At 41.8% G+C, this 14,553-nt stretch overlaps 1 protein-coding gene and 1 long non-coding RNA gene across 16 annotated transcripts in view; one reads left to right on the top strand and one right to left on the bottom strand.

Annotated features, from left to right (window-relative positions):
• Positions 1-14,553, top strand: part of Lrmda (leucine rich melanocyte differentiation associated) — a 994,383-nt gene that overhangs the window by 229,555 nt on the left and 750,275 nt on the right. The gene's annotated exons all lie outside the window — the stretch shown is intronic.
• Positions 2,739-12,724, bottom strand: LOC120885350 (uncharacterized). Its single transcript, XR_005727917.2, has 4 exons — positions 12,622-12,724; positions 4,654-4,944; positions 3,686-3,816; positions 2,739-3,588 (listed from the first exon to the last, which is right to left on the bottom strand). It is a non-coding gene; the product is annotated as an uncharacterized LOC120885350 (long non-coding RNA).

Here is a 14,553-nt window from a genome sequence, read left to right as displayed (position 1 = left end):
CTCCCCTTTCTTACTTCTCTTTCTCCCTCCCCTTCCCTCTTCTGGCGAGTTTTGTTAAAGAAAAAATTTTACACCATCTCCTTGACATGGGTCAGTTCTGGTGTGCTTCTGAGGGTATCAGAATCACCTGGATCATGGTAGCCAGTATATGTACTCTGTAGTATTTTCTGTGTGTTATGCCCAATTTGCTGTTACTGCCTGGCAGTGATGGAGACCAGTTTTGGCTACCATAGCATAGTTCTCTTTTGCCAGCTTCCTCAATCTGGGCAGTTGTTGGTGAGGATGACCAATTTTGCCTTACTCTGTCTCACCATATTCAGAGTCTGCTAACCCCAGCATGATTGAGCTGCAGTCAAGCATTTACTGATCTCAATGACTTTATATCCACTTTATGGCCATTATCTTCCTGCCTTAAATGTGGGATGACCCTCAACTAAGAATAACTACCAGGATGGCCAGGAGTGAGAAAGACTCAAGCTTACTTAATTTGCCCATTTCTAATACCCATTGTTATTAAAAACCTAACACGTTTGGCCACAAATGCATTTGAGAGGATGCTTTCTGAAAGAAACTCATGCGCTGGAGAGAACACTTTGAAAGTAGATGTTTGGAAACATTGTCGTGTGAGCTCAATGCTGAAAACTGAGTCCAGGTGTCACTTATAAAAACACACAACTCTGCATACTTTAAATTTGGAAAAGAAACTTTCTGGCTATTTAAAAAATATGCCAAAGGAGGAGTTGTAGTGAGTTTTCAGTTCATTTGTTAAAAATATAAAATTGTCACATATTTTGGTTAATTGACATCAAGAAGTGTGGACATTTACCCACTAAATTGAAACAATAATCTGAGTGTCATTAGTTAATATGATTTAAAAATAGTGGCATGATTTAATAAACTCAGCCACTGAACAGTTTCTCCCTTATGTACTGTGATACTGAATAATGGCCCCTCAGAAATGACATATCCTAATCTCTGGAGCCTACAAACATTCTCTTATGTGGAAAGGGATCTCTATAGATATAATGAAGGACTTTGAGATGGGGAGATTATCCTGATGGACCCTAAATGCTGTCATAAATATCTTTATGAGAGAGAGAGAGAGAAGAGAGAGAGAGAGAGAGAGAGAGAGAGAGAGAGAGAGAGAGAGAGAGAGAGAGAGAGAGAGAGATATTTGACACAGAAAACAGAGAAAAAGGCAATGGAAGCAGACAATGGAAGCAGTAATGTGGCCACAAGTCAAGGAATACCATAAGCCACCAGATGCTGGAAAATACAAGGAACACATTTCTATCTATACCCTTTGGGAGAAACTTCTTGATTTAAGCCCAGTGGTACTGACTTTGGACGTTGGTCACCAGAACAGTGAGAAAATAAGATTTTTCTTTAAATGTTACCAAGTTTGTGGTAATTTGTTATAGCAGCCATAGGAAACTAATACATATCATCTAAGTAACTTTCTAAAAGCTATATTCATTTATCAAAACGAAAGTGTGTTAAACTGAAATTTAAAATTATTAAGTTGCTTTTTTACACAGTTAAGCCATATTTTAAAAGGTAATTATGCATTATTATGTGATATCTTGTGAAAAAATCATCTCTATATTGCATAAAACAAAATATGTGGTGACCTAAAAGGATTTTGGCATCATTAAATAGAATTATATATATAAAACCATCATTTTCTTTTTACTCCTTGCATTATATGTTGTGTATATTTTATAAATAATTGGCATTATTAATTTATAAGTTATATGAGTTTCTTTCACAAAGAGAGCATATAACTTATAAATTAATATGGAAAAGCATGTAACGTTATAAATTAATGTGTTGTGGTGCCTGAGTTCTACAAATTTGCTCTAGGAGATTATTGTCGAGAAGAAATGAGATATGTAAAAAAATATGCAAACAAACTCCTGGAACATGGTAGCATTCTGAGTGTATTTGTTGGGTCATTGAATGATGGATAATGGAGAAGTAGAGGCTCCTGGGTTGAGCAGTAGGCCCAGGGGAAACAAGTGGCCTCAGGTGTGCTGGATTCCAAAGCCTGTGATCTTCTGTCTGTGCCAACATTATAATGAACTGTGCTTATTGAAGCTGTCTGATAATTTCTGGAAGACCAGCCAGAGAGTCTTAGGGTGAACATGTAGGGCCCACTTGTCCTCTTTTCAGCATTGGGTGGGTGGGGAGGAACAGGAAGGGCAATAGAACATTCCTGCATTGGGTGTGACTGTGTTGACATAATTTTTTGGGGGGGGGGTGGAGGGGCGGGTACTGGGAAGGGGATTGGGAGGAATTTGTGGAGGCCTGGGCTGTGGCTTCCCTTGGATCCTGAACATCTATTTTTGTGAAAGTCACTTATAATTGCACATTCACAGTCGGACCTGCAAACCATTGTCTCTGAGAGGTCACTGCACAGTACCAGGCACGTGATAGATGCTCAGTCATTATTTGCCAAATGAAAGAATGGCAATTTTCAAGAGAGAAGGTGTTGTGTTATTTGGATCCTTACACCTTATCACAGTACCGGGCATCCAAGAAATGTTGGTTGAACTGAGCTCAGCAGAGAGGTAGTGGGCCAAGGCTTTAGGGGATATGACCTAGATGCAGGGCATTAGGTCTCCTCCCCTTTTGTTCCCTCCTCTCTGTCCCAATGAGGTCCAGGTCAGTATATGGAGAGGCCAACTGGGGAAGGGGGTGGTGTACATCTGTTGGCCTTTAGAAAAGGAAAAAAAAAATCAAAGTACAAATATTCAGATTTATTAATGCCAAATATTTCTAGAAATAAAAAACGGAAAATTTTGTGCCATATTTTTGAAACGTCAGAGCAAATCCAGTATGCAAGATAGGCAGATACAGTGGTACCTTTGCATTCTGTTTTAGATTTAGGCTTCTTAAGAGATTTCTGTATGAGTTGTGGTTATAGTATTCATCTGTGTATCTCATTTTTGACCCGAGAGTGAGAAGAATAATTTGGAGGCGATGAAAATAAATACTCACCTGACTATTAAGTACGGAAATGGGTCTCAGGGCTACAGGATCTCAGCCCCACCATCTGAAATGTAAATATCTCCTGAAATTCCCATTTAAGAGCAGATTTCACCTGCAAGTAGACTGTTATATCTTCCTGAAAAATATATACACTCTAGTGAGGGAATAAACACATCATTACACTTTCATGACAGATAAGCTCGGCTCTGTTCGGGTGTAAACTCATTTTTCTTGGGTTGACCTTTAAATAGTATTGTGCTATTGTATGGGATTTAAATCAATAATTTTGTCAAAGCAAAATATACTGCAAGGTTTTTTTTTTTTTCTTTATCACTTAAACAGTTCTGTAAACTCTCAAGGAGTAATAGATTTCTACACACTTTTCCCAGGAAGGAAAGGGAGGAAAGATGGGGGTGAGGGAGGTGGGTGGGGGACGGGGAGAAGCATCTTATAAAAGTCACTTAGCAGCAATGAGGCTGAAGCTGGGGCTGGCTGCGGATTTGCAGATCTGAGAGAGTTCCGTTTCCTCTTCCAGGCAGCTGAGATGGAGGGGCCGGTGTGGGCTGTAATTAGTGGTGTAATACCTTTTCTGCATTCCTGTTGGAAAGTGCCAAAGTGTCCCAGGTGTGAGGAGGTTAAAATGAGAAGTACCCAGTAGTTATGAAGCAGCAATAATGAGTTTCCTTCTACTTACCGTGGATTTGTGTGATATACAGCTTGCAATTAAGCATGGCTTGGTGATTCAGTGATTAATGTATGTACAGCTCCTAAAGGGAGGAAAGCCGCCCTCCCGCCACATCCTTCATGATGTTTACAGCTGGGTACCTATTAACAGGAAGATGGAAAGGGCCATTTACAATTCAGTAACCTTTATGACAGTGAACTCTTTAATCAGCATTTTATTTCCTTTGTAACACTTTAGTCATCTACAAATGTCAGAATAAAATAGGGCCATGAAATATTTAGGATCGGCATGTGGAAATTGACTTCCCCTGATTTAAGCTGCTCTGTCTTTTCATTTTGTTGTTTTGGGAGCTTTTACTTTTATTGAAAGACAATTTATAACTAAATGCTCCCAACAGTGACTGGCATTAGGGTAGGAGAAATTTCAGAGAGCCAAGTTCTGGTTCTATAAAATGTGTTGATGCTTGCTATATTGGGTAATAAGTTATTCAAATAAAAACATTAGCAAAGGGTTTGCATTTCGGAGCGGCATTTAGTGGAGGTACAGCGGACTCTGCCGAGTTTATGACAAAATGCCCTGACATATTTTAGAAAGGTAATTAAGTATGAAGTACATCCATAATAATTTAAGTCAGTCATAGTATGTACCTGAAATATGCATTATTGTCTCACATTATTTTCTTAGTGGGATTCTGGGACTTTTTCAATTCAACAATAACCACCTTTTAGCTTTCTTATGTTGTTGCCAATGTATGTAATACCTATTAGCCCAATCACCACGTTTTTATTTTTCAAAGGACCCTTAGTGATATTTTATTAAATTGTTGCATTATTTTTTTCTTACTCGTATCTTTTGCTAATTCATTTTAACACAATGAACCCAAACACACCTCAAAAGTTGTGTTTTTTTTTTTTTTTAAATAAGTCTTGGACAACAGCATGTTTTAGGAATTTGGCATGGTGCAGCGTCCTCCTCACCTCTTACTTCCAAAGGTTCCTGTTGACCATTTTTTGACTTTGGGATGTTCTTTGCAGGGTTAGAGGTAGAAGCCTGGTTTCCCGTTGGCCATATGAGGCCACCTTCCATACATACTCTTCTACAAGGTGTTGAGAAGGTGGTAACTTTTCTGCTGCATCGAAACCATGCATGGAACCATTGTGGTGCCCCGGAAAGATCAGCTCTGTGTCCTGAGCAAGCTCCTTACCAGCCTTCCGCTTTCCCATTTTGTACACTGAACTGGTTTACTGGATTAGGCTGCTTCAAGGCAACTGTGAGGGAGAAGATGGGAAAGGGAAAAGACCAAGAATAAATTAAGGCTGAAAGTTCAAGCTGCCCCAAGTGGAAGGGTTCTATGACTGAACTCTGTTCAATATGAGTATTAAAGAGAATGTCTTTTCCTAGACAATGGGAGTGACCTTGTCTTATGAATGGGTTGTTGCTAAATAGTTAAAGCATATTTTGAAGTATTTAGCAAGAAATTAAACTCTTTGTGTTATTTTCTCTTTCCCTTCAGAAAAGGACAGGATCCCCCTGTGTCTTCTGGTAATAGGACCCCAATCTACAAAGTACCAGTAATAGTTATTTGAGTTGGAATATTTACAAAGAAAAATGAATTATTAATTTCAGGTTTGAGACTTTTCCCTGCTATGTTTGGGGAATAGGAAAGAGAAAAGAGGGAGGCCCGAGGACTGGAAGAATGTGCTGGGGAAGAATATGGGCTCAGGTTTGGAGTACTTAGGAGACGAGCCCCTGTCTGTGTTTCAAACCCCAGTGCCCTGCCCCATCTCCAGTGGCCTCAGTGGCTTGCTTTTGAGATGGATCTTTGGAACCGTGCAGTGGGTGGAAGCCAGCAGGCCTTTATATAAGGCTACAGCAAGGACTCAGACCCCTCAGACTAGAGAATGAGAAATTGGAGTCTTCTCATCAGAGTGACATGGTCACCTGGTGACACTGGAGGAGGAATCCAGTGACCTGAGTCAGGACTGAAGCCCTGTGTGGGTGACAGTGAAGTACTGACTCTCAGGGCAGGTGGGGACATGTGGGGGATGACTGGAAAAGGAAGATGGGTGGACAGCAGAGCAATATTTCAAATGGTGTTGGTTCTACCCCTTGTCACTGTCTCACAAAAGGTCCCTGTAGTGGCAACTTCGATGGCAGGAAGCAGCGAGGGGCCGGTGAAACCTGGCTGGCTGTGGATTTTGCTCTTGTTTTTTTTTCGATTTTTGATTCATTTAGATGTCTTATTTTTGAATCTGTAAAACCACTTTTTAAATTACAAAGGTACCATGAGAGATAATCCTAGGAAGTTTGAAGAGCAAATGAGAGAATACAAACAATTGTCTTTCATCCTCCCACATGATCACAACTATTGTTATTTATGTGTATTCTTTGTCTTTTACCAGCAGTATAATCCTTGTGGTTAAAATAAGAACCACATGTCCGTTTTGTATCCTGCTCCTTTCTCATGAAATGGGATCAGATACATTTTGCCATGTTGCTTCACTGTCTTTTTAATCATCCTTTTTGAAGACCGCATACTATTCTATCCAAAAGCATTTCATTATTTTAGAAATAACTTAACACATATTTAAAAATTCTAATATGGGCTATTAAGTTTACTGCAAAATATATATATTAACCATAACAACAGTGTGATATTTGTCCTTATCACTGCTTATAAATTTTCCACATTTTGGCTCATTGCTGTAAGAACATAGTCACAGTTATAGAATTACTATGTGTAAGAGACCCTGTTGTATTGTGGGCTTTGCCCAGTTATAGCTCAAAAGCTTTTAACAGCTTTAGGTGAGTTTCTCCCAGGTTTGAGCTGTGGAGCTGTTCTAGGCTCAAAGCTTTCACAAAAAAGCTTGTGTTCCTATAGAGAATATCAGATATTTTGAAGGTTCAGGGGGATTTAAAGTCAGGCACATGACACTATTCACTTGGAATTTTGCTCTATTAGATAACAGAACATGAGAAAGCAGCAAACCGGATGTGATGAGTGGTGAGAGGCATGGAGACTGACATCTGTTGAGCATCCAGATGATGTTAGATTGTGTCAAGTATGGGACCTCATTTAATCTCAGGACTATGGATTGGGAATTATTGGTGCTACTTTTCTATTATGAGGAAACTAAACTAGGTGTGGTTCAGAGACCTGCCCGAGGACATCCGGCTTCCATGGAGTCAGAATTTGAATTCAGGTGCACTCTGCCAGGGGTACCCTTTAGATGAAGCAGTGGTGGGGACCCCACTGCACTCTAGGATAAGCATAAAACGGTGGCCACGACCTGTCCCCTTTGTAATACCAGAAACTCTTATTCTAGTTACTAGAATTTAGACCTTCAAAGTGACTCTTGTTCCCTTTTGCAGACACCACTCCCTGCTTTATGCAGTTCTTTGAAATCACAAAACGTATTTTTGCCTTAGAACCTTGGTGTACTGGCAATTTGGAGTAGGCTGGCTGGAAAAGAGCCAGACATCCAGGGGTTGTTAGGCTGGTGTGTGTGTGTGTGTGTGTGTGTGTGTGTGTGTGTGTGTGCGCGCGCGTGTGTGTGCGTGCATGCATGTATATCCCTCAGGGAGCTGGAGTCTGAATTTCGTTGGTCCCTATCAGAGTTCACTTTCTCCCTTTGTGCTTGCCAGAAGGTGGTGAAGGGACCGTAGATGTGTTAGGGAGCACAGGACACTCTGGATTTGGGGAAGCCAATTTGGGAAACACCATGAACGTGGAACCCACCCAGACAGAGGGATGCTCTGAAAGAACCATCCAGGTCCTTGGGGGAAACAGTTCCCATGTCCAGTCAGGAACAATGAAAAGAGCGATGCTCACGGTTAAGCCACAAGTTCAAGATCACAACACCTAAGGTAGTCAGGCAGATTTAGAGATGAGGGTATCATCTCCACATTGAAGAGCTAGATGGAAAATGCAGATGAGAGATGACCCCAGATGGCAAGCAGGGAGGCACAGGGGTGAGCTTGGGGCTCAGCCTTCACCCTGCTTGGGCTGGGTCTGGGCCGTCTCCTTCCTTTGAGGCTGAGGGGAACTGGAATAGCTATAGGAGGAGGATGGTTTTCCACCAATTGCTTAGGAGCCAAACTAAGGAGGGAATATAGGGTAGTAAGGGACTTGGTGGTTGGGGGCCCACAGATGTGTGGGTCCTGGGTGACTCTGTGACCCAGCTCTTTTGCCTGACAGTACTGCATTTGAACCTCAGCCTGGTTTTTCTTCTTAACAAAGATGGGGACAAGGAATCCGGGTCCAGCTTTCTCCCCACCCCTTGAAGATGAAACACGGTACCCCCACCTGCACCCAGCAGCCCGGCGGCCTCGTGGTCAGGATTATTTAAATGTTTATCCTTCCCCACTTCCTGACCTTTCTTGTTCAGTCCTAGTTCCCGGGTCCCGCTTGCTTTGTGTTTCATGAGCTTAGCAAACCGTGGCCTCCAATTCCCTAGTTCTAGTGTTTTCACTTAAGATGAGGAGTGATGAGCCAAAGGTTTCAGGCTCAATCCTTGAGCAAAGGGCCGCTCTGACAGGGATTATTATTTATTTGTCATCTTGGATGTAATAAGCTGTAGGTACAGCTTCGAGAGCCCTTGATTTATTGCGCTGTCTGCTGCCACTAGCGGGACGCCTGCTCCACCACGCAGGATGAATACCACACTGTCAGCTCCGTCGATCTGTCTCCGCCACTGCTCCCTCTCTCATAACACATTCCCATTTCATGCCAGAATACATAAACAATCTTTCATTATTTTGATGCCTTTTTCATATTTGTTCTTTACAGAACATAAAGTTTGAATTTATGGGTTTCCTTTACATTATTTCAACACACTCCACCATTTTCTGGGTTTGTGGTTTAACTCTCAGAAATTGGCTGCCAGGTGATTTAGTTATTTTGGCTTTCTAGTTTTATAGTTATTTAATATCGCAATGCCAGATCCTGAGAAAATGGAGCGCACGAGAGGTGTGGGATTTGCCGTGGAGGCTCTTGTCATGAAGGCCACGTGATCCCGGGGATGAGGCGTGGAGGTTAAAAGCAAGACTTGGGAGACGGGTGATCATTGGCTCGGTATTTTTAAAAAATCCCACCTTTAAAAAATAGTATTTGCATGATCAGCCAGCCCACAGCCTTGAAAGAACTTGAAAGCAAAGAAGGGATATCTGCGGTTGGGAGTTAACAAGGTTTTCTAATTGAGTGGCCGGGATGCCCACCCCGTTCCGTCTGCTCTCTCAGAAGCAGCTCCCAGCCTGCTGTCTTTCACCTGCTTCTGCGTTTCAGAGGCTTGGCCACATGGCCTCGTTGTAAAGAATTTCCCTGTTTTTGCCTTTAATTCTCCTAAACGGCAGAAGAGCTTGTGTGCAAAGGCATTCACATAAAGACAGGAAGTGGCTGCCTCCTTTTCCCTGTCAGACGGAGGACAGGCGTGGAGAATGCATCATGCACCTGCTTCCCCGTTCACTTGTTGACATTGTCCTGTTGGCATGGATTTCACCCCCACTCACAGATCCATCGTCCATCTCAAATTTCACCATCTTCTTTTTAACAGAACCCAACAGTACTCTTATGTATGGTTTAAAAGGAGCACCTAAGTGTTTTCGATTTGTAAAGGTTTTCCCCGGTTATTTTCCTTGAAATTAAATTTTCAGAGAGATCACAAGAGAAAGCAACGTGTAGAGTGCATTGGTGATGCTGCTGAGGGGGGTATTATCTACATGCGCGAGAGAAGCGTGTGTGTGTGTGTGTGTGTGTGTGTGTGTGTGTGTGTGTTGTGTGTGTGTGTGTGTGCATGTGTGTATGTGTGTGTCTTCGTCGGCTTCTGGGGTTGGTCTGTGCAGAAGCCTTTCACTTCTCTCGACGATTCCTGACAAATACAAGCCAGGGGCAGGTGAGATCATTCTCCAGTCAAGGTCAATTAATCATGCACAAGTCATGACATTTGGGAAGTCCAGGTCCTTCTCAGTGACAGTGCTAGTGCTGATTCCTTGGCTGAGACTCCAGCTCATTTTGGGGAAGGTCTCATTCTCCCAAGCTAAATTGTGGGTGCATGTCTTTGCCCTTCCACTCAGCCCCTTTGAGGGGAGGGGGCTCAAGGTGAAAGATGTTCTACCTTTGGAAAGTTCCTCTAAACCCTGTCTCCTCCCCGAAAGACACTAATGAATGTGGATTTGAATGTCATAAATGCAGGATCATTTTGCCACTCCTTGCTTCCCTTGGCAGCCTTCATTAGAAAAGTCGGGGATTTGCTTAGCTCACGTCACATTGCACAGGCCTGTTGTGGCTGGAAGGGAACCCTAGTTAATTAATATGAGAAATTTGTTTTGTGTCCCTGGTTTGAAGAAAAAAAAGAGAGAGAGAGAGAGAGACTGTGCAGGTTGGTGTTGTCAGCAGAAGCTGCTTGTCACTTTGACCTGTTCTGTTAAGTGTTTGATGTGTTTTCTCAGAGTAATCTGTGAATAACATTATAGCCCAGCAGAAGAGAAACCGAGGGAGCAATAGCAGAATTAATATCTGGGAGCGTTGATAATTATATATCAGAATCTAATTTTTAGCACAGAAAATGTGTTAATGACAGAGAGGAAAACAAAAACCACTAGCTTCTCCCAGCAGGCCCCAAAGTGTCATTTATTATTTCTCAGCTGGATATCTATCAAGTTTATGGGTTAATTTTTCTGTAGACTGTTATTTATGGGTTTTTGTTTGTTTTCAGCCATCATTACTAACAATACGGTTAATAGCAATCATTTGTTACCCAGCACTAGGCGTGATGCCTCAGATGAGAGCACTGAACTGAGAATACTCATTTGGTAGCTGAATAAGGCCCTGACAGGGCCCATTTATAACAAGCTCATTCTATAATGTCCATCCTATTAATAAAATTTTGTTGCTGTCTAATTAGAGATGTCTGATGTGTATAGGAGCACGGCAGAGGAGACTTTCTGCTGCTTTTTTTTTTTTTCCTTTTTACCCTGGTCTCTTCTGTCACAGGCACAGCCCATCTGGGCACGTAGGTTCGAGAAACAAAAGGAATGCCTGGTGAGCAGTGGATGAAGGTTCTGGATGAGATTCGTGGCAGCCGTGCTGTGTGAAGACTCAGAGGCACCTCTTTTCTTAGGTTTTTACCTGCCTGGGTTAGTCATTTGCAGTTTGCCTCTCAAATCCACAGGGGTGCAAGATGTGGCCATAAGACACTGTGATTGATTGCCTAACAAAGATAGCCCAAACTTAAGCATCCAAGTGCGCTCTGAGCTCTTCGAAGCCTTTGCCTTGAAAGGCAATGCATTTATTCCTAGGCCACCCACAACCTTCTGGAAATTTCACTCAGTTTGTTTGCAGGGTTTCATTCAATAAAAAAGTGAATAGTCTCCCCAGATAAATATTTGGAATGATATATGCAGTCATCAATCTCAATGTTTTGTGATCACACTTTGGATTAAGGAGCTGATTCACTTTAGTCATTTTTATCCCAGTGGATCTTTCAGGCTTTTTTTCCTTAATTAGGAAGACACTTATGGGTGATGTGATAGGATATGTCCATCTGCTGGAGGAGGGCTTGGAATCCCAACAGCTACCTTTAAATCCTGATGCCCTTACTTAGCAGTGTTGTGATCCTGGGCTGGTTTTCTGAATTGCTCAGTTCCAAAGACAGCAGGTATCAGTCCTAAGAGATCGCGGACTGTTAGGAAGATAAAGTCACATATGAAAATGGCTTGCAGGTACCTCCCAAATGCTTGTCCCAGTTGTCATCAGTTACAATTCACTTTCATTTTCAGAGCCTACCTCATTGAGCTTCTAAAATCATTTTTATCATCGTTGTATAAATAGTTTTACTAACTAATTTTATTGCTCATATTTCAAGTGAAATTTTTCCTCCACTCTAAAAGTGAAACTTAAATCCATAGCACTGGAAAGTTTTTATCATCTGATTATGGCTTATTTTGAAGTTTGCTCTGTTTAGGGGGTGGGGAATAAGAGTTGAAAATTCAGGGAAGAAACATTTTATTAGTTTGGTGGGTGCTTGGAATTATACACCTCTGAATTAAGAGCACTCGCTCAGGCAATACACTGAAGAATGTTTTAAAATAGTTTTGTTGCTAGGTAACTGTTTTTTTTTCCTCTTTAGTAAGCTTCCCCCCAGCCCTGTGAAATGTTTTGCAAATGATCTTTTGAATAAAAATGATCATCTAATATTTTTTCCCCCAGTCTGTTTGATTTTGAAGGTAATTTTTTTTTTTTTTAAGTTATAGCATTGAAAAAATTTCCATCCTAAGCTTGGTGATGAGAGTGCTCTGTGGAGTTGAGCTGGCCCAGGCTTGGGTCATCTGCTGGTTTTTCCCCTAAACTGCACTTGACTACAGCTTATCAGCCCTTAATTAGTGCTACATTTTCTCCCTGTGATTTCTATTGATGTGGAGTACGGGAAGCTGGATTGAGCCTCCACCTGACTGGTGTGCAAATTGTTTTAGAAAATTCAGCAAACATCTCTCTCCATTATCTCTCCCTCCACAACCCCCACCCCTCCCCGACCTCGTTTCTCTCTCCTTGTGTCTCTCCCTCTTCCATTCCCCTGGATAGGAAAGGTGAAAAGCAGGACGATAGGAATCAGGTTGAGTATTAGTGTTTTTGCTGGCCTGTGCAATAGAAAACGACAAGCGGCCGGCTGGGCCCTCCGTCAGCAGATCGCAGATCTGGAAGCAGGAGGTGGCAGCCAGGGGAGGGGGGCTCCCCCGTGGCCTCGGGATGGCTGCAGTGTGATTGTGAGAGCCGGGATGAAGTCAGCACTGACAAAGTGAGGGGATTGATGGATGGACAAAGCAGGGAACTGGATGTGAGAATGGATGAGGGCAGAGGGGGAATTTAACACAGACAAACAGAATGAAAGACAGAGAGGAATTGCCTGCTAAAGTATGCCCGCCCTCAGCTCCCACAGCAATTTACTTACTGCTAACTGAACACCCAAGGATTGTTTGCATCTTTGCAGATTTTCCTTCCAGCCGAGGCTGAGGGAGGCTTGCAGATTCCAGCCAGTGTGTGTGTGTGCCAGGCTTTCTCTTTCAACATCCCCCCGCCCTGCCACTATTCACACACCCTCATTTAATTCAAACCGAGCAGCTGATTATTTCCAATAAGTTCACACAGTGTTTCTGCAGAATAAATTTTCTTCCTCTGCCATTATTTTAATGTTTCCACTAAATTTACCTTAATCAGTTATTGTTGTCAAAGTGTAGTAAATAATAATATTTACCTGCTCCTTTTGAAAATGTTTCTGGAAAGAGATCCATTATTGCCTGAGGAAGGCGTTGGAACAGTATTGTACACTTCTTTTGCTCAGGAAAAAGTTAGTGACTTTCTACCTTATCCAGGCTGTGCACATGGGTGAGTGACTCAATATTTAGTGCTTGTAACACTACACTTGAAGGTAGAAAAAAATTCTCTACCCCAGTCCCCAAATGTTATTTCACTAGCCACCCCCCAAATAAAAAATTGGAGAGGAAATAAATATAATTTTTTTTCTCCTATGAAAAATGTGTAGTATTGCCTATTTTACAACAAGTTTGCTATTTACAGAATGAATCTTAAGAAAATAAGACCCTTTGGTTAAAAAGCTATTTGAGGATTTTATTTTATAAACAATGTAATTGGCAATTGTATAGAGCAACAGAAGATGATAAATCAAGTTATTATAGTTGAATACCATACCCACATGTATACTTTGTATTTAGGATTTTGTTTTCTTGTGTGAATAAAGAAAATGGGTTTATGAGACTAGTTTATTTAGAGGCTTTGGGTAAGAATTAGTGTTATTTAAATTCCAGAAGATAAACCTAAAAAAAATGAATAAATAAAGCCCCAAACACAAGAATGGCTTGGAAAGTAAAAAGGAAACCTACCCCAACTTAGTGTCAGCCTTGAGTTTCCAAGTGAGACATTATATTTTCAGTATTTCATAGAATCTTATGGAGCCTGGGAAGTCTCTCATTTTAGAAAAATTGAGGGAGGTTTTATATTTTAGAATGAAGGCTGATGGGTCTACTATTTCTTTTATCAACTTTCTTCCATAAGTACAATTTGTCCCCCCAATACCTAGTCTCTCTTCCTCTTTGTTTTCCCTCTCCCTAAGTAAATGGCCTGGAAATACAAAAGAGTCTCTGAATTTTTGTTTGTTTGCTCTATATTACAAAAGAACCTCCTGCCCTCAGGGGTGCTGGTGGACGTGGCCACACCCCTGGTTGGCAGGCAGGTGTTCTTTTCCTGGTCACACACCTCCAGAGTGTACTCTTTCTTTCCTGGGATTCCGCAAAGACTCTATGTTCTCTGCTTGGCTCTTCTAGGCCCCTGGGATGCAGTAACAGCTGCCTGCACAGTGAAAGCCAAGGTCTTGGGAGAAGGTCTGTGGGCTTGCTAGAAATGATGAATGGGAGTTGGAAAAAAAAAAAAGAAATTAATAAGTTATCCATCGCATGGAGATCCATGAGACGTATTTTCAGAAATGGCATAGATTATCTATCACTCTGATGATGTTCAAAAGTGGATTTGTGCTTGTGTTCACACCCACATTTTTTGTGCAGCCTCAAGGCTGTGGCAGCCTGGAAGCCATGTCACCCCCCCCACCCCCGCCCTGTGTTCATTGAGCATCGTTTGGGGATGATATGAGTTCAGAGCTGGCTAACCGCTTGGATATCATATTGCATATTAATCCTTGGTATTGAGTAATTTTTCAAAGGTTGAAAAAGCTGACAAGTGATAAAATTAAGTTTACTATAGCCGGCTCACATGTGGCCCAGAGATACAGCTCAGGGTAACATGTTACACAGAAGTCAGGTCCTTGGGTATTGCAGGGAACTCTGGGAAGCCTTGGGGGCAACAGGTAGTA

Source organism: Ictidomys tridecemlineatus, chromosome 1, assembly GCF_052094955.1.
Source record: "Ictidomys tridecemlineatus isolate mIctTri1 chromosome 1, mIctTri1.hap1, whole genome shotgun sequence".
In the NCBI taxonomy this organism is placed as follows: Eukaryota; Metazoa; Chordata; class Mammalia; order Rodentia; family Sciuridae; genus Ictidomys; species Ictidomys tridecemlineatus.
Note: the sequence above shows the minus strand (reverse complement) of the source record. Positions and strands in the feature narration are given on the sequence as shown.